The sequence below is a fragment of the Dendropsophus ebraccatus genome, chromosome 6 (genome assembly GCF_027789765.1).
Source record: "Dendropsophus ebraccatus isolate aDenEbr1 chromosome 6, aDenEbr1.pat, whole genome shotgun sequence".
Classification (NCBI taxonomy): Eukaryota; Metazoa; Chordata; class Amphibia; order Anura; family Hylidae; genus Dendropsophus; species Dendropsophus ebraccatus.
Genome location: NC_091459.1, coordinates 71,978,556 through 72,000,125, shown reverse-complemented (window position 1 = coordinate 72,000,125; position 21,570 = coordinate 71,978,556). Strand labels below are relative to the sequence as shown.

General features: G+C 37.8%; 1 protein-coding gene across 3 annotated transcripts in view; it reads left to right on the top strand.

The window, feature by feature from the left end:
- The window catches only part of KCNMB2 (potassium calcium-activated channel subfamily M regulatory beta subunit 2), a 202,484-nt gene that overhangs the window by 112,931 nt on the left and 67,983 nt on the right, over window positions 1–21,570 (top strand). The window contains exon 1 of one of the 3 annotated variants that reach the window (XM_069973810.1): window positions 19,348–19,483. The exons of the other annotated variants lie outside the window; for them this stretch is intronic. The gene's annotated coding sequence lies outside the window, so the exon portion shown is untranslated. Of the gene's footprint in view, window positions 1–19,347; window positions 19,484–21,570 lie in introns of those variants that run through there. 3 annotated transcript variants of the gene reach the window in all.

Here is a 21,570-nt window from a genome sequence, read left to right as displayed (position 1 = left end):
CATGAGGGGCTATTGATGCACAACTCATATTTCAGTTATGATAGAAACTTTTCAAGTTACTATTCACAAGTATAATCTATAGCATTGATATTGGAGAATGTGTCGGGTAACTATTATTTCTAAGCTTTAACAGTTCTATGCTATAAAACTGTAATTTTAAAATTGGTCAAGACGGATTGAAAGCAGCTTCACTACACTTATAAATGTCTTCATTCTGTCATAAAGGGGTTTACTGAGTTATTTTTGTTTGTCCCCTATCAACAGGATAGGAAACAAGTAAGAAATAACTGGGGGTCCAAAGGCTCCTTTCAAAACGAAGGCAACAGGGTGCCATTCTAGAGATTTCAGGGGGGCCCAGAGGTCGGACTCTCCTGCAATGTCATATTGTCCTCTATTCTGTGGATAGAGGACAAGTAAAAATAACTCAGAAAACCCCTTTAAAATGAGTTATATGACATTGGAAAAAATGGTCTGTGTGCTACTCACACCCATGTACTGTGTTTGTACTGCAGGAGGGTGAAGTATCTGAAGTAGTGCATGAAAGAGCGACACACTGTTTCTGAAAAATTGCCATCATCATATTGACATATCCGAAGTTTTAATCAGTAAAAGTAAGGGTGTTAACCCCTCCCCTGCCATTCACTAAAATGAAAATGTTCAGCTAGGTGCTTTTCTGCCTGGCTGTCTTTAGAAAGCAAGAATTGCAGAATATAGATTTATAGAAAGTCTCATAAACTTTATATGACTTGTGGGGAAATGTTTTTAAAGGGATATCCAGAATTAGAAGTACACAGCTGGTTTCTTCAAAAAACAGTGCAAGGTCTTCAGGTTGTGGGTGCCTGTACAACTTCGCTCCATTCACCTCCATACCACACAAAAACTGTGGAAAAGCGTGATGCTCTTTCTGAAATGAAGACATGTTATCCTAAGGGCCTGATATTACAAGGCCCAATATTCTGGATAAACAAGCTCCAATCTGCTAGATTGATGCTCGCTTACAGAGCCTATTACATGGCTTGACAATTTTCCAGCAAGGGCCACACAGACATTGTTAGCAATGTCCATTCAGCCCCTGCTGCATGTATAGAAACTAAAAGAAAGTTTTATTTCTTCTTTTTTTTCCTTTTTTTAACTTATCTCTCCACACTCCCCATTGTTCTCTTAGCTTTTCCCTGCTGTCAGGAGCCACCACAGAAGTTTCTACAGCCATTTCTGCAGTGACAGGCTACTCAGTTAATCAATGGCTGAGACAAGACAGTGCCGCAGCCAGTGATTGGCTGAGAGGCCTGTCACTTCAGAGACCAGCTATGAAGTTCCAGCGGTAGCTGTGGGGAGCAGGCAGAAGCTAGAAGAGCATGAAAATGTATGTAAAAAGTTAAATTTTTTTTACACATTCATCACGAGTCAGTGACTTTTATATGTATACATAGGTTTAATTTACATAATAATATTTGGGGACAGTTAAAGTGGACCTCTAAAAATACAGTCCAGTCTGCAGGTGGAATGATATAAAATTTGAATTGTTGATCAGATGTATTCATAGTTTAGTGTGAAAAGAGTCAGTATATTTCAGTAGTAACATATTGATTGGAATGTCTGATTTTTGGGTTAAGTAGCCAAGTGCTCCGTCCCACTTATTCATTGACAGGTGTCTCTCTATGAACACTAAAGCCTGTCAGTCATTAAACAGGACCACTCACTTGACTCCTTAGCCCAACATGACCAGAGATTTACATGAAAAATGACAAGTTATCCTGGAACTTTCCGTATAAAACTATATATCAATCTGCTCAGCAATTCCTGTACTGTAAGATCATACCTGCGGTTTGGGCTGCATTTTTAATGTGACAGGTTCTCTTTATGATGGATATGATGACAATGACAGTGACCAGTGCGTATACTTATCCTACAATGTATGAAACTTACATAGTATGCTCCTATACAGCAGACTAATCTCTAGACATCTCTAGACTAATACCCTGCCTTCTGTTCAGTACAACAATCTTGCACAAAATAACTTTTGGATTATATCACATTATTCATGATAGATACATGGTCCAGGTCAGCAGCATAACTATGTTTGTCATGTTATCCAAATGGCTAAGTTTGCTCCGTGGATTTGTGACAACATAACTCACTGCCCATATCTCGTCATGTGCAATTATTCAGAGTATATAGTTATAATGTTTTGACCCAACAAACAAAACAAAATAGTATCCTTTTTACATGTACTCTGTTAGGAAGGTGTTTATCCCTATAGTTTTTTTTTATTTTTGTACTATACAGAAAAGCACAGATCACTGCTATGAATGAGTGTCTATCACTTTATGACGTACTAGCAAATGTAAAAAAGTTAAGCTTAGCAATCACATATCCTTCTAGTCGGAGGTCCAATATGACCACTTGTACCAATCCCATGGGCATAGCCCTCTTAGAGACCTGACTTAAAACTTAAAATCATAAGGTGAGTATAAAAAAAAAAGTTTAAAAAACACATACTCCTGTGCCCTTATACTGATGTAAATTGCATAGAATTCTTGATGTCCTACAGTTAACCCCTACACAACCTAGGACGTACCGATAAATCCTGGAAGTCTGTGCCCAGACGACCCTGGACGTACCGGTACGTCCTGAGCTATGAAGCGCGCACCGGAGCGGAGCGCGCTTCATAGCATGTGGGGGCCGGCTGCAATCAGCAGCCGGCACCTCACCGTTAATGACACGCTGCAGCGTGCCATTAACTCCTTAAACACTGCGATCGCATAGCAATGATGGCATAGCAATGATCAGTGTAAAATGTAAGTAATGTATGTACAAGTCCCCCAAAGGGACTTAAAATGGATAAAAAAAAAATTTAAAATCACTATTACACTACCCCAAAACCCCTCCCACAATAAAAGTTTAAATCACCCCCCTTTCCCATTATATAAATAAAACATATAAAAATAAATAAATAAACATATAATATACCGTGTGTAATTGTCCGATCTATTAAAATGAACGGAGTAGACAAAAAGAGGAGAAAAAGTGCGTGGATTACCGATTTCATGTTACATTATATATTTAAAAAATTCATAAAAAGTAAACAAAACGTCCGATCTTCACAAATATGGTATTGATATATATTAAGATCATGGCGGAAAAAATGACATCCCATACAGCCCCATAGGTGAAAAAATAAAACTGTTATAAGCGTCACAATAGGCCCATTTTATTAATAATTAATTGCCCCAAAAAAAGGATTTTATTAAAAAAAAATATATAACATTATAGGGCTGACCTATAGAGTAATAGTATCATGTCGCTTTTACCATATAGTGCATTACGTAGACACAGGAGCCCCCAAAACTTTACCATATTGCATTCTTTTTTTACGATTTCACCTATTTATATCTTCATAAATAATAATTTTGGAATTCCATCATACATGTTATGGTAAAATGAAAGACGCCATTACAAAGTACAACTATTCCTGTAACAAACAAGCACTTACATGGCGTTGTAGATAGAAAACTGAGAGTGCTAGAGCTCTAAGAAGGGGAGGAGGGAAAAACAAAAGCGCAAAGATCAAAATTTGTCCACTGGGTCATTTTGAGCCTGGTCCTCAAAGGGTTGAAGGAGAAGTCCAGCGAAAAATTTTATTGTATTGTATTGCCCCCCAAAAGTGATACAAATCACCAATATACACTTATTACAGGAAATGCACATAAAGTGCTTTTTTCCCTGCACTTACTACTGCATCAAGGCTTCACTTCCTGGAGAAAATGGTGACGGCACTGAGCATCCCTCTGCCATCATCCTCTCCAGCAGCCACAGCCCGCACAGCTCTGGGAGTCTGGTCATGACATCACCATTTTATCCAGGAAGTAACATCACCATGTTATCCAGGAAGTGAAGCCTTGATGCAGTAGTAAGTGGAGGGAAAAAAAAGCACTTTATAAGCATTTCCCATAATAAGTGTATATTGGTGATTTGTATAACTTTTGGGGGGCAATACAATACTTAAATAAAATTTTTCTAACTTCTTATGACACTGCTAGTTATGATTTCAGATCTATGATGTCAGATCTACCATTTACAGTGCAATTAACTGGCAAGTAGCTACAAGCTCATATGTAATACTATAGGTCCCTCTGTAGGGTCATTTGGGGAGTGGCCACATATTGGCTACCTTTATAAGGAAAGACCAGTACCCCAAGGCAGATTGATAGCTATGCTTCCTGAGGATGCTGTGTGTGACAGGGAAAAATGTTGAAGGGGCTATATTTTTTATTTTTTAAATCATAACCAGCAATTTACTGTAGGGCTACAAGAAGTACATGCAATTTGCATTAGTATAAGGGCACAGGATCATGTGTTACTGTATGATTTTAAATAAGTAATTGAAAGTGAAGTTTTAACTCGGGTCCCTAAGGGGGCTCTACTTCCTGGCTTTGCCTGTAGGAATGGTAAAAAAAAGTTAAGCTTAGTGCACAGTTGTGAGTAAAGGATAAAATGGTGTGTTATTTGTTGGATAGAGTTACCTATTAATGCATATTGTCATCAATGTCAAAGGTCAATTTTAATAACATAGCAAAGTGGTATACTTACCCAGCCCAGTCTCACAACTCTTCCAATTTCCTGAGTGGCCGGGTCTGTGCCGTGGTCCTCTTCTTTGCTAGGTTCACTGATGGTCTATGCAAACATGGAATACCTCCTTAGATGAGGAATCTAGGCCAAACTGTTTAAAAAAAACTAAAAATAAATTTTGGCCAGAGAATCCTTTGAAGTTCATGACATAGAATGATTACTATATTGGCTTTCATCAATATTTGTAGCTTCAGTTTGTATTTGTGAGATCTTGACACAAAGCTTCCTTGTTATTGTAGCTAGCTAGTAACTGTATTGTACTGTAGCTAATAGCCTTGTACAAGTTGATACAGTATATTATATACATGCATTTAGGTTTTTAGTTAAAATGTCTTTGTTGTTCCTCTTCTATCTTCAGTAACAATGTTGTTAGGTTTATTTTTACGTGTTATACTGTATCTGTCGGCTGAGGGAGGAAACAATCTTACTACCTGGTATCATCATGTTATAACCATACATAATATATGTACAGGGCATCTACTGACTTATATTTATTGTTCACTTGTATCTTACATTAATAGGAAGAAACGTACTATACAGTGCAACTCATCCAAGAAATAACCTTATAAATCAGCAGATGCCTAGGCTAACTGCACAGGCAGGAGCTAATACGGTAGAAAGAGATGACCTGTGGAGGGTCACAGATGCTGCTTCAGAGACACCTGCTGGCTGACTGCAGAAATAAATGTATGGACACATATTGCCATGACATGCTTCTCTTCAAATGTGGAATGATTAGCTAGATCATGCATAGCATGCTACACTGGTGAAGGAAATAGTACTAAACATGATCAGGCAAGGGGCTTCTTAGTTCAATGAGTACACACTTCAAGAACGTTATGACAGAATAATTCATCACATGATTTCATGGTCCGTCTAGGCAGCATTTATCATCTGACAGACACTTGGTATATCTGTTTGAAGTCACAAGAAGTAAATACAGATACTGAACATTGTTTACAGTGACAGCCCCTACCTGACATGTAAATTGAAGACTTTCACAGCCCTGCCTTAATTTGCACTATTATTAAATAGTTTGATACAATTGCTTAAAGGGAATGTCTAAAAATAATGAGGACATTTTTTAGTACAAATGGGCAAAAAATGTGTTATACTTTGCACCAATGGAGCCCACATGACTTGCCATATTTATTATGTGTTTAGGACCAAAGGGGTTAAGTTTCTCCTTGAGGAGAGCATCATAAAGACATATAAAGATTTACAAGCTGTTCAAAGAAAGAAAGAATATGCAAAGCATCTGGGTAATCTCTTTTTCTGACATACATTCCCAGTCATGTTTAAGACTCCTAGTTGGAGTGAGACACTGTCTAAGGGAAAGCTACCTTAAAATCATGATGTGAGTATTGATTTCCATATCCTTTCTTCCTCTTATATGTTTTAAGTATTGTCTAAGCATTAAACACTTTTAGGAAATCCCCTTACCAATGTGTTACATCTTTGTGTGTGTGGGTGGTTGGTTGTGTATTCAAGATACATTATATATTAATAAACTTTCTTGGGGGTAGCAACATTGTAGTAGTGAATTTCTTCCTGTCTTTTACTGACGGAGAAAAAAGGATGTGGGTGCTTTATGGCAGCTCAAAAAGTGTCAAGGGTAAAAATGTAATATTTCCAGATTTTTATGTACCTAGTAGAAAAAAAAAACATTTAGAAAACATATTTATGATGAATGCCTGGTTAAAATATAATTTCTTTTAATACATTGCCTCTAAAATACTGTCTTAGGCAGGTCTTAGGACTAAATCCTGCATCTGAAGTTTGGAGCCAGCAATGATGCTCCCTTAATGGGGTGTGCCCACCTTGGATATAGTATGCCCATTGCCCACACTATAACTAAGCAAAACCTCCTTGTAGTTCTAAAACATGGCTGGGAAAATTGTCACACAAAATAAAGTAAAGAGGAATGAAGTAAATTGTATAGTTCACCTATTTCTCGCTTCCGGTCAGTATATTGGAAACAAGAGAGAAAAAGTGTAGTGTGTTACACTATTCTGAGCGTGTTATACACAATGCTTACAGACAGATGCACCCAACCCTTTCTCTCAGTAGTCACATTAGGGGGGTTTTCCACTTCCATATATTTACCATTAGCATACTTGTGTCTGCTGTTGACAGGTGGCATCATGTGAGCAGCTTACACTTGTCTGCTGCACGAAGCCTCCTATTTGATCTCATTCGGTGGTCTTTCTGTGGAGCAGGAGAAGGCTGTGCCCACTAGCTTCAGAAGCACCGGAGAGAAATACAATCACTGGCAGCTCCGCTTCATGTATTCCACCACAGGTGGCATGCACATTGGACTGGGAGCTTCCATTTTAAATGTGACATGACTGTTGCAGTTCATTAAATACACTGAATGACTATGTCCACACAATGTTAGATTTCAGTAAAGAACAGACACTGATTGCAATGGAATCAGCGTCCGTTCTTTACTGCAGGGGTGACATTGTATTGAAGCCAAAGCAATGCTGCCTGCTGTGTTCACACAGCGTTAGGTTAACGCCCATTCTTTAGAACGGGTGTTAAAATAATGTACCTGCCAATTATTTCCGGACGCTGTTCATTGAACAGCGTCCGGAAACAATAGCTGATCACACAATGTAATGTGCGGCGGGGGCTGCACATTACATTGAATTGAATGGCTAACTGGTTTACATGCACACCCAACAGTGCCTGCAAGTCAATTGTAAAAAAAAAGGGTGTTCCTGCAGCTGATACAGAGGTATCGGCTGCAGAACGTCCTGAATGCAATTTAACAGCATCCATTGCTATGCAACAGTCACTGTTAAACCAAGTGTGAACATAAAATTAGTTAGCCAAAGAAGGACCTCTTCTAACCAATATCCCTACGCATCAGAACAATACATATAACCTACAACTAAAAGATGCTGGACAAGATACTAAATTTGTCAAAAAATACTTTATTGTTACATACAGAAAATATATTTTAAAACCATATTAAAAAAGGGAGCAGAAATCCATACAACACATACATCAGATGGTATACAAGGCAGGAGAAAAAAAAAAATATATAAATATTATAAGTTCTATATACTTGAACAGATGATGGTATATCACTTGACCCACAGAGGTACGGAAGGTGCACACAAATAAAAAAAAGTGTACTAGAGAAAATAATGATGATACTGGGTATACAATGCTGCAAGTGCAGACTAAGGTGCAAACTATGTGCAATCTCAACAATACAATACTAAAAAGTTAATTAAAAAAGAATACATATGTGTCACAAAGAAATACCTCAGGTCTCAAGAAATGTCCTGCCTAGTATTACCACTCACCCCAAGTGTGAACATAGCCAATTACATATTTTAAAAGACAGACAACTTTAAAAAAACATTCATGCAACTGATGCATAACAAATTAGTTGCAAAAAAAACTTGTAATGTGTAAGGGCCCTATTCCACCTAACGATTATCGTTCAGATTATCGTTAAATCGTTCTAATCTAAACGATAATCGTTCGGTTGAAATGCAGTTAACAATTAACGACCGAACGAGAAATCGTTGATCGCTTTATAAGACCTGGACCTATTTTTATCGTTGCTCGTTCGCAAAACGTTCGCAAATCGTTCGCATTGAATAAGACATCATTCGGTCGTTCGCAATAGATACGAACGCAATAGCGAATAACTAGCAAAGAAAAACGATCGCAATTACGATCATAAGTAACGATTATCGTTCCATGGAAATTAGTGAACGTTTTCAGGTCTTTCGCAATAGCAGTCGTTTAAAATCGTTAATCGTTAACGATTATGCAAACGATAATCGTCTGGTGGAATAGGGCCCTAATAATGGAAAAACATGCATCTAACAAACATAAAGAAATGGCTGTAATTCACAGTGATGTCTCCTGCTGCAATGACAACCAATCCACCAGTTATTCGAGGATGTATCACCTAGACCATAGCTATTCCATACATTTTGTATTGCTTATTAACAAGTTGTATTGGGGCTTCAATATTACATGCCAGATAGGAGTTGTTCTATTGCAGTGCTTCTTTATATCCTGTAAAGAGGAGAAAGTTAAATTTTTTCCTTGTACCACTAGCTGTTTTTTCACACCTGTAATATACCTATGTTATAGTGTCCATGTTATAGCCCCAGCCCAAGACATTGATACTGTTCTACTGTAAAGAACATAGGAAACTAGAATTTGGCTATATCACAGCCATATGAATTCTATATAAAATCAAATGTTTGTGTTCTTAACACCTACGGTTAAGAACCAAATAAAGACAACTGGCTATATTGTGTTAAGAAATAAGTGCTGACTCTTTTCTCTGCACATTGATCCCAGTCACACTCCTATACAAATTTGTTTTCCTCTTGTCACTTCCTTTTTTTAAACTACGTTTGTAATGGATAAGAGAAACATAGGCTATGACGCTTTTATGAAGACCAATATTCCTTATTGATGGCATTTTAGATCTCCTATGTTTTCTGACAAAGTTTATTACAAGATAAAAATCCATCTTGTTTCAAGGTCATATTACACACAGAGTGAAATATTAGTAGATCTTTGAAAACTATCTATAACATTGCTGTTGATGATATCAATTCAAGCTTAAGATTCAATTAGTGGAGAACAGCGATGAGTACTAGGGAAAAAAAATTTAAGGGGATATTTAGACTGTACTCTATGTTTTCTCTGTAATGGTGATTTACATAGTGGTTTCTGGAAAAAAAAAACCACTGCAGTTGTTGGTTTGGTTTTTGAGCAAATGCCAGGAGTGGATTCAATAGGAAGTGGCTTTTTGCAAAACAAAAAAAGGACTGTGTGAAACTACCCTTAGCCTTATTCTTATCCAAGAGCTACGGGCTGAGCTTCAATAAAACACCAGAAGGGAAAACCTAAAGTAGTAAATCAAAATCCATACTAAGAAAATCAGTATAGAACAGATCCTAGAGGCATCAATCAATTCACTTTCAGTAATTCAAGATTTTATGTCTGTAAACACTAAATACTGTACTTGTTATGGCAATCATGTACAGAATCCTAATGTGTAAACTACTTAAGAGTAGAATGTGAAGAAAGGGTTCTTTGGGGTTCTTCTAGGAAACTTTAAAGGTCAGGTCTGAAAGCTATGCCTTCCTGAACACCACTTAGTGTCAGAATGAGCAAGAATCCTATTGCCCTTTTATTGATCCCCCTGTGGGGATAGCTAAATTGAGGATCCTCTCAGAGACAAGTAGCCGCTTCTTGCACTGGGCATTGACATACATAAATTGTCAGACCACAATGACAGCACAGGATGTAAGGTTCTGCTGGGATTTCATGCATTTTTCCAGAGGGTTTTATTTTTTTAGCATGACACTTCTTGATAAAAGTTCAAGCCCTTAATTGTGTATTGCAGCCTAGTGAGAACTGCAATATATTCTTAATTTTCCAAAAGCTGTTTTCTCCCTAGTTTATTTTTTGAAGAGTACGGAATACAGTATGGAAGGCATATATTATATATAAGTGATAACTATAAACCCATCTATTTAAAATAAAAGGACAGCCTGAAAATTAGACAGAAAATTAGGAGAAACCCCCCTTTATAAGGGAGTTACCCCAGTAGTGATTCGATCACAGGGACTGTTCTAAAGCTGCTGCTACACCAGTAATGGATATGATCATGCACATTGTAGTCAATATTTTCAGAAATTCTTTACTCTGGTTTATAGAGAGTCATAAGCATGGGATTCCTCTTTATGGCACTTATACACACGAAAGGGCATATCTACTAAGTATTAGTTGAAGTAGAGAAGGTTTGGAGCTGTCTATCCAAGGTAGGGCTGGAGGGACCCAGTTCTGGAGGTTAAGGTCCTAGTGGTAGTATTTTATTTTTATCTATATTTTTATCTATTTTATTTTTATGGCATGTTTCATAAATGTCTAAGGCCCCTTTTACACATCTGTTAAATCTGTCCGCATTGGCGGATGTGCAGCCATAGATGTGTGAATGTAGCCTAAGATGGGAAGAACCTATATTGACCCTTCATATTTTGACATTTTGTCTGTTTTAAGTTTTGTATCAGACTGAATGTAACATGTATAGTCCTCAAGCTTGTTGACATATTATTGCTCCGCAGTGGCCTTGCAGTCATGCAGAGACCGATAGGTGAATTTCAGTATCTTGACAATAGTGTCTTGTTCCACATGTGATCCTGAAAACAGCTAAATCCTGAATAACCCAGGAAATACATCAAAAATAATATTTACACATATTTACACACAATAAACAATGGAAGCTCACATAAATGGCAAAAAGTATGGGTCACATTAAACAGAAAGGCACTGACCTATAAAAGATAATTATAAAGAAATGTCTGTTTCCCTGTCAGAACTGAACACATAGGGGGAAAGTTATCAAAGTAAAAAGTTGTATTTTTTGGCGTAAAATGACCAGATGCAAATAAATTTATTCGTAAATTGCTGTTTTACAAATAAAATATTTGCATCTGGCCATTTTACGCCACCTTTGCCAGTGGGGTGGGGAGGGGGTGTGGAGGGGGCTGAACAGGCCCTGGGCCCGTTTCATTTATCACTTTTCGCGACGAAAAATGATACGTAAACCTACGCCAGCTCTGAGCTGGCGTAGGTTTCCTGGCGCACACAGGTGCGTACGGGATTTATATAGAGGCAGTGCGGCTCTACATAAATAAGCATAAATAAGCAACTGTCAGCGTTGCGGGGACATTTTTACCCCTGGTGCAGAAAACGTCTAAATGTCCACCATGGACTTCACCTCAAATAATAATCTACACATTGTATAATATGTGTAGGTGACCTTTGAAAAGTTTTACTTTGATGCCATTAATATACAATTTAATAGAAGATTAGGTATTTAATTGTGTGTTAAATGGCAATGGTTAACATAGATTTCTCAGCTAATGATGCAGAAAAAATTAATAGTGTCACATATGGTGCAACCTAAATAAATAGCTAAATATGTAATACTAAGGGAAAAACACACATACATGTTCTCTTGTTGTTGCCATGCTATTTCTCCAAGGTACATGAGAAGTTTAAACCATTAAAATCTGTCAGATTATTAACCCCTTCATAACACAGGCCAAAATGACTGCGCCAATTTTCATTTTTGCACTTTGTTTTTTCCTCCTCATCCCCTTCTAGGAGCTCTAGCACTTTCATTTTTCTATCTACAGGGCCATGTAAGGGCTTGTTCTTTTTCAGGAAGTGTACTTTGTAATTGCGCCTTTCGATCTACCATAACATGCATGACGAAACCCTGAAAATATTATTTATTAAAATAGGAATTGGTGAAATTGGGGGGAAACCTTTTGGGGGTTTCCATGTCTACATAATGTAATTTATGTTAAAAGTGACATGACACAGTTATTCTATAGGTCAGTCCGAACACAACATAACATATGCAAGTTTACACAGATTTTTGTAATGTTTTATTTTGTTTTTATAAAATCCCTTTTTTTTTTTTTTTTGCAAATAATTATTAGTAAAATGGACCTATTGTGACTCTTATAACGGTTTTATTTATTTTTTTCACCTATGGTGGCTGTATGGGGTGTCATTTGTTGCACCATGATCTCTAGTTTTTATTAATACCATATTTGTGTAGAACGGATGCTTCAACCACTTTTAATAATTTTTTTATATATAATGTAACAAAATATTAGGATAATTAGGCATGCTACAGCATATAATGTGTTTATTTATGTATTTATTTTTATCTATATATTTAGTTTTATTTAAATTATGGGTTGGGGGGATTTTAATTTTTATTTGGGGAGGGGCTTTGAGTTTGTTTGTTTTAAAACATTTTTACTTTTTATTTTCCTCCTGTGGGGACTTTTACATGAAATCTTTAGATTGTATACACTGATCATTACAATACCATAGCATAGCATCGATGAGTGTTATTGGCGTTCTGCACATAGAATCTGCCTGTGGCAGTCTCTATGAGCAGAGCACCTGCCAGACCACACGGAGGAAGGTAAGAGACCTTCTATGGTCCAGGAAAGCGATCAGGACCCCTGCAATCACATTATGAGGGTCCCGATTGGTAAGTAACAGGAGCTGCTCCTTTCACACTTTACACAATCGGTGCTGCTTGTCATTAGCGGAGAGGGCTCAGCTACTGATTGCAGCTGGCCCCCACCTGCTATGAACCGCGCTCTTCTCCTGAGCACGCTTCATAGAGAAATTTACACTCTGGTTGTACCTGTACGCTGAAGGTCATCTTGTGATAGGCAGCCAAGGTGTACAGGTGCGTCCAGGGTCGTCTAGGGGTTCATGGGTATATTTCTTGAGAATACCTTAATCTTTTTCAATATTAGATTTTTTGTGGCCCCATCTCACAGCTCCATTACTGTGAGATGGCACAGTTGATGCAGCAATGTATAGCATTGCTTACCTGTCATCTAATATTGTTTTATGTGCTTGTGGGTTTCCATCTATGCCCGATAATCATTGTGCTTCCTGTTTGGGCAGTTGCTCTGAACTAGAATTTCCAAGATGCATTGCTTTCCCTCAGCTCTTCGTCACAGTCCTCCCACTCTGCCTACTCCCCTCCCACAGCACTCCTACCAGTTTCCTGCCCAAAGCTGTTGCAGAACATATTATTTCCCTGTAGGGTAGACATTGCACAATCAGTGAGGTTGCAGCACCTGATGGTGATGTAGACTGGAGGGGCCATTGTCTACAGATAGAGGGAGGATTCAGGGAGCTGTAAACAATACACATATTTCTATAGCGTGTGCTCTTTGAAGTTGTTTTCAGTGTTCTCTGTGTTTTCTATGCTTTATTCTAGTCTAGTTTTCCCCTAGTTTCTCCACATGGTTCTTGTCTCTTCCTTATATCTGTATTTAAAAGTTACTGCTGTGAATCTCGTATATCTGTTTGCTTAAATCCCGTGTTTAGTTTTCTGTTTAGCATTTTGTTCATGAGCCCTAGAGCCTTGTTCTGCTAGAGAGGTTTTCAAACATAGGAAATGTTGGTCAACTTAGCTTTTAATACAGATGGATTGTGCAAAAAATATACTGTATATAGAAAGTATATAGGCAGGCCATGTATGGCATACAGTATGTCAGGAAACCAGTAGATATGAGTGTGGAATAAAAACTGAAAACTTTAACCATTTACTCGTTTGACAGATAGTGTTTTGCTTCAAACAGCAGCTGATAATGTACGGTAGGTGCTTCATATATATCCATCCTGGATTTGCGGCAGAGCTTCTTGGGTTCATAGACTTATTCACAATAATAGCAATGACAGCTATTTTTCTTAAATAAAAGCACTGCAATGTAAGAATTCCATTATTATTCTTTGCCAAGCTCTACCAGTTGGCCGGGCACAATTACAAGACAGAACATCTTACAATGCTTGCATTATTACAGAATGAACAACTTGTGTCATAGTTGCACCATGCGGTTACAACAGATAGGGCAAGCACAGTAAGGTGCAGCTCTGAATTGGGGCCTTTTGCTCTTGGTAGCCATATTTAAAGGGGTTATCCAACATTACACAACTTTTAATATATTGTTGCTGTCTTATAGAAAACAATAAAAAGCCTATACTTGCCTGTACCCTCCTCCCCAGTGTCCTGCTGTGGAAACGTCACTTACTGTAGCGCCTCCACCTCTAGATGAGCTTGTTCCAGAAGTGACAGCCTGCCCAGCCAATCACTGACTGAGACGGGACATCGCCACTGCCAGTGATTACCTGAGCAGGCTGTCTCGGAAGTGGAGTCGATGCAGTCAGAGAGGGACTACAGCGACACTGCAACAGGACTCTGGGGGAGCGAAGACAGGTGAGTATAGGCTCTTTATTGTTTTCTATATTTTAAAACTTGACATGAAAGAGGAAGTCTGATGACTGTGTGTTTCAGAAAAATCATAATTGTAACATTGGCCTTTAACAGGGCTCCAAGCCATTGGGGCAGTCTAGCAGCATTAATTGACAGATCTTTTTTTATATGAACATAGGGATACAGCTGTCATTTACAGCCAGTGGGCCACTCAATGACTCTGAACCCACTTCAGCTCAGTGTTACAAAAATATGATTTCTCTGCAATGGCACAGCCTCTGAGAATGGATCATAGATTGTTAGAATAAGGGAGAATTTCAATGCCTGTGGTTTGTGCAGCACTAGTGACAGCCCACCTTTAAAACCAGGCTTAAGGTAGCATAGATGTACAGCTTGTGGCATCTAGAGGTTAAGGGATATTCCACTCATGTAAAATACATATTTAATCATCCCCCCTCTTGGAGACTAGCGATTCCTTCCATACTTGTCATTAACTTTGCAGTCTCCTTTCCCCAGTTCTGAGCATGCTGCTTCGTTCTGAAGACATAGAATACTGTGTGTGAGCCATTTTTTGCTTCTTTTTCTACGTTTACATCTATGCTTTTTAGAACAAAATGACATCAACATTAATATGTGAAATTCCTCTTTTACCCAATCTCCAGTGGATCAGGAAAGAGACTAGCTCATGCCCCATTCAGTCTTACAGTATTTCTAGGTGTAACATTTAACCCTCACCCTCTCTACATTTAAATCCTCTCTCTTCCCTTGGTTTAATTTAAATCAGATCATAACTAGGAAGATTAATGCTGCGTTTACATGGAACGATAATTGGGCCGATTGGTACGATTAACGATGTCGGAGTAACAATTTTTTTTCAAAACGGTCAGCGTTTAGACGGTACGATATATCGTACGGAAATTCGTTCTGTGATCATTTTGCAATCGTTTTGCAATCGCTTAAGCCTATCTCACACATTGGTTAAATCGGCAAACGACTGTTTACACAAAACGATCTGCAAATTTTTTGCGAACGACAATTTTGGAACATGTTGTAAGATCAAAATGAACGATTTCTCGTTCGTCGTTTGATCGTTCCCAGCGTTTACACGTACGATTATCGTTCGAATTTGCACGATAATTGTTCCGTGTAAATGCAGCATAACACAGACAAACCTGGTTGGAGACTAATTTAGTAATTTCTAATAAATGGTTAGGTACAGTATAGCAAACCTGTTTATATGATTAATAAAGGCAAGATACAGTACTTTATATAAAATGTAAACGACACATTAAAGGTAGGTAAGGAACAACAGTAAAATGCACGTCACATTTTTTTTTATCATTCTCTGCAAGAGTACATGGAGTCATATGTAAACTGTGCTTAGTGCTTTTGCAGTTGAGTAAATGACACTTGTTTGCACTTGCCTGTTTTGCTGTCTTGTTGCTATGGCAGCTCCAACTAGGGCAAGGGAGAGAGCCTATCATAAGTAACGTGCGGTAACCAGATGGAAGTGTGCAAACACAAACCCGCCATGTACACAAGCCTGGGCAATTACTGAAAGGAATATCTACTAAAGCACAAAAGAAAGGTTTTCCACTTGATTTGCAATCAATGGGAGGGGGAGGTATCATTAATGACAATCTTCATACCACTTTTCTAACTTGCACAATCTTCCTTATGCCAGTTTCATTTGTGCAAACTTTATTAAATGTTTCATGATATATTTGGCCTTTTTTGATTGACTTGTGGACTTTAAGCTACCCATTCAGTGGATTGAAGTGGCACAAAACATTTGAAAGCATGGCATTTTATATAACTTTTTCTCAAAAAATACTACACCTGACCCTTTTATAACTAAACCACTCCTCCTCATACTACCAAACCCCCATGCCAAATAAGATGCATACGTGGCAAAAACACACAAAAGTAAACAAATAAATAAATCGCCCCTTTCATTTTCTATTTCATTTGTATTAGTTACAGGAAAGTAGTACAAACACTGAATCCCTTTCCCGAGTGTCTGTTCATATCTACTCCACAATGCTTTGCTTCATCACATGAAGGTTTAGAATGGTGCCTAACACACATGGCCACCAATGTGCTTTCAAGGTTTCCATCATTTTTAGACTAGATTTTATTTATGAGTTCTTTCAGCAAATGGCATTAATTTATCGATAATGATCATGAAAACCACATGTTTATTACCATCACTCCTAAACACCAGTGGCGGATCATAATGTAGGCAGTTCTGCCCAGGGCTCGAGGCTCCTGGAGGGCCCACACCTCCCACATCTAATCTTGTCCAGCACAGCATACATTAATAGTATCAGACTTGCATACAGCTCTGCAGCATGTCACCCAATTAGTAAGAATGCCCCACAGTGTTTAATTTCTACACATTTTTTTTACTCTTGGGCAGATGTACAAAGAGCAAACTTTTCTGCTATTCAGGGGATGCAGCCGTACCACTGTATGGGTATAGGGTAAAATGTTTCATCCTATTGGTTTAATAATCCATTGCTGGTTCTGTTGTTTGTATGCAACTTGTATTGTCAAGTTGGGAGATCACTGCACAAGGGAAAAAGGGGATCACTGCACACAGGCACACACGTCTTTTTTTGCAAGTTTGACGGCCCTTATTTTGGCTGCAAAATGACGACCGGACAAAAAAACAACGACCGCCAAACACTTAAAAACATTGTGTGGTCTCAAAGTGTCACTGTTGTTATAACTTTCAAAATCTAAATCAACAGTAGATTGGATATAAAGCAAGTTCGCAATATACATTCATTTATTTATTTTGTTATCATGCTGTAAAACAAAGCTGTACTTACCAGTTTCAAATTCAAGGCCAATCTCCTGAAGGCAGATTTTCTTACTTGTGCTGATGGAAAATAAACAGACTAAACACAGGAATCCCGGCCAGTACAGAGAGTCATGGCTCAGTGTGTCCGACAATCACATGACTGGCTTCTCTCTGTGAGCGCTCAGATGGCCTGGGATACACGGGACTTATTTTCTGACTCTTTAAAAAAAAAGGAAAAGTCAGAAAACAGGAATTTAGATTTTGAAAGGTATAACGACAGTGACACTTTAAAAGTATGTGTGTGTGTGTGTGTGTTTGTGATGCTTCATATTGCTAATAGCACTGTGTTTTTCCAGCACAGGACTATGCTGTAGAACTTTATACCCAAACTTTTAATCATTCTGTAAGGGCTCAGTCATAGACACAATTTCATAAATTCTTTAAGTCATTTTCTTGTTTGGTTCTGCAGTCTAATGTGCCACCTAGTAATCCTAGAACACTCATTTTCTGCAGTAGAGCTTGGTTTACGTGTTCCTGTCCTCACTCACATATCAGATATTTTTGCAGGTTTAATGCAACTACCAGCAGCATTGTTCTGTATTGTTTTTTTAAGCTTATAACATTTGCACTCTTGTGGAAAGTGTGAAGATCAACACCTTCCCAACATTGCCAGCATGGCTCTGGCCCTGGGCCATTGAGCTCAGCAGGAGCTGGAGCATTGGGAGTCACAGGGGCACAAGCTTCATTATTAAATGAGCTCGTGTCCCCATGACAGATGCTTTTTATTATGACTTTCAAGAATATAGTGAGGGATAAAACACCAAAACTGTCTTTTAGCATAGTGACTCTGCAAGAGAGAGGCACAATGGAATTTAGATGAATGACCATTTCCCTTTAAATTAGTTTTTATACGGATGATAGCCACAGGAATTATTTTTTTTACCATGTCATATACAGATGTATGACTTATCCTTACACTTCAGGTGATTTTATTTTTTCACCAAGCTTTTATATTTCATGTATTACACACATTATGACTTTTCTCATAAAACAATGTGTGTAAATCCAGATGTATATGAAACAGACATGCTACATGGTTTTATTGCAATAACCTTTGTGAGTATTGTGCCGAGCATGCAGCATACAGATGAGATCATGTAAAGATATCCTACAGATTACGTATGTATTATGCGCCTGGATCCATAATCCAAGATGAAGATGCATTCATGAAATGCTAAATTACACAGGACAATTTAGCATCACATATAGCAATAAAAGGCAAGATTTAGTAACTGTTGCTTTAGTGATACCTTAATTTAGCCGTGAATCATCACGTTTCCTAATGTTTTATTACGCACAGGCGTTTGATATGTTTCCATGGAAACCCAGCACATCAATGATCCTTAAAAAAGTATGTATGTTTATGAATTAAATGGAAAGAAATCAGTATATTCATTTGTTGAGGACTTAAGCTGACAACTGCTTATTATACATTTACAAGTATCTTTCAAAGCATCTGTCTTTCCATTGTAATGTGATTGCTTTATTTTGCTGCTATAGAACTAGGAGAGTATGCATATCTTTTACATTCTAGCATATAAAGAGGATCTGTCAGCTCTCCTGACATGTCTGTTATAGGACATTCAACCTAACTATCCTGGAGCACCTTTTCTTAGAATGTTTTCTCTGTTCATTCTTCCTGGAAATTGACAACATTGTGTTATGGGGTATCAATGGGGGAGATTTATCAAACATGGTGTAAAGTGAAGCTGGCTCAGTTTCCCCTAGCAACCAATCAGATTCCACCTTTCATTTTCCAAAGAGTATGTGAGGAATGAAAGGTGGAATCTGATTGGTTGCTAGGGGCAACTGAGCCAGTTTCACTTTACACCTTATATTTTAAAATATTGCTAAAAATCCTGCAGTCCTGATTCTTACCACTAAGGCTAGGTTTAGGCTGTTTTTGCTGTCCATTCAACATATCTGCTTTATGATGGGGGGGGGGTGCAAAAATGGATGCAGTTGTATGCCATCCTTAAGGATCTATTTTCCATTTACCTAAATTATTTAAAAAAAAAAAAAAAAAACATTGTAAGATTTTTTTTTAGAATTTAGCATACTCAAAAATGGTTGACCGTGTTTTTCTGTACATTAAAACCAATTATTTAAAAATGGATTAATTAAATTGTGGACCTAGCCAAAGCCTAAAGCCGAGCTTAGATTTCCTGTTCTGTCTGATGGTAAGGACAAGGCTGCTGAAAAGTGATGTCTGCGGCATTAGGGTATGTGCAAACTGAGGAATTCAGACGGAACCTCCATCGCGGAATTCCTAGCTCATCTCAGCCCGTGTCATAGACTCCATTCTATGCGCGGGCGGATTCCTTCCTCCGTCCAAAGAATGAACTTGATCAGGGATTACGCGACAGACTTTCCCTCTAAATTACTCAGTGTGCACATACCCTCACAATCGAAGGTGACCTTGAGGTGTGCAACGTTTCGGCTCAAAAAAAGCACACTTTCTCCAACAGTGATCAGTAAGGCTGCTATTCTTGAGCCAAAACGTTGCACACCGGTAAATAAAACTTGGTTCAAGTGCTGTCTCCTGCTGTATATCTTGGATTGGATATACACCTGGGTCCAGTTTGGTGAGGCGAGCACTGATATAGTAACAGGCTCTTATCCTGTGCTGCTGGTTCTTGTGGTTCTTTGTAGATTGAGAAGACAACAGACAAATTTCACAGCTAAGCCTCCCTGTGCAATGACATTTGCAAAGGACACAAAGTATGCTCAGTAACCTTTCCGATTAATGTCAATCTATTGATCCTATGTCAAAGGGATTTGCTGTAAATCATATATCTAAGCGCTGTTAAAAACAGTAAAAATGGCTGCCACCATAAAAAAAATAATTACAGTCCAAATGTACAAACAGATTAGAAAAATAACATATTTTAGTATCTGGCTCCATATCAGTAAAACGGTTAGCAATACTTTTTTTTTTATGTTAAAACAGCTGTTTTTTAAATAACGGTTGACTTTTTCCCAATAAAGGGTGAGCAATAAAGGGTCATTTTCCATTGACAACATCTGTACACATTATGATAAGAAAACACAATTTTTATCAATTTTTTTCAACTGCAGTTTTTTAAAATGCAGTTTTTTGGGTGCCTTACAGCTATGGAATGGCCAATTTTACTTTGTGTGAACATGGCTTTATATGAAATGCAGGTATTTATTTATAATTGCCTGGAGAAATTGCAAGTCCTTTTTAAAGCTTAGGAAATCCTACTGAATCTACTTTTGTGCACTCGGAAATCACATTACAAGTAATTTCCTAATATACTGCTGAATCATTCCCTTCCCAAGACAGAGCAATTTAGTTAATAGGTCTATATTAGAAGATTGCTCATAATGGCATTGCTTAATATATTAGTTAAAGTAGATCCAAATGTCAAACATCACTGTAAGTAATCAAAAAGTAATCTGAGACATTAGAACAAGATTGATGTACTAAAGTCTTGCTGTTTTTAGCTATTTTGATGTGTTTTCAGCAAGTGACATTAATGATCCAGAGACTTTAGAAGCAATAGAACAAGATGTATACCACAACTGATATAGCTTGACCTTTTAGCATGTGAGCTGAAAGTGAAATGGTTAAAAACTGTCAAAAGTAATAAAGGTAAATGGAAACAAACCTGAGATCGTTCTCTGCTTGCATCACTGGACATCAAGCATCATGGAACAGGAGCACCTGGCCACGTTGCTAAGATTCTCCTGAGCGCTGTCAAAGGGGACGAGATACTGTGCTTAAAACTGAGGTGATATTTAACTCCATGCTACAGTACTTTAGTAGCAGATCAAAGTAGCATGAAGGCATCATGGAATCATATAATTATATTGGATACATTTCTGCTCTGGGAAAAAAAGAATTAGAAGAAACACAGGCGGATTAAATAAAGCACAAAACTGTTACATCCAAAAGTACAATTTATTAAAAGCCTAGAGGATTATGACTTTACAGCTACTAGGTCACTGTTTTCCACAGCAAAATCTACTATGACAGGAATAAAGGGTGCCTTATCTCACACTGCTGGAAATGAACATGTGAAAATCAAAGCCAGAGATAGGGCTGTCAATTAAAACTGCAAAGCGAGGGGAGAAGCTGTATTATTTTATGTATTAGTTTACATCATCAGCCAATCTAACTCTTCATTTGAGAATCAGTGGAGTGTAAAATAACCAAATAAAAGTAGCACTTAAAAGCCTTTAGGCAATGGGCACGGATTATCATCATGTTCTTCAAATAAGTGACTCAAAGTATCCTTCTCTC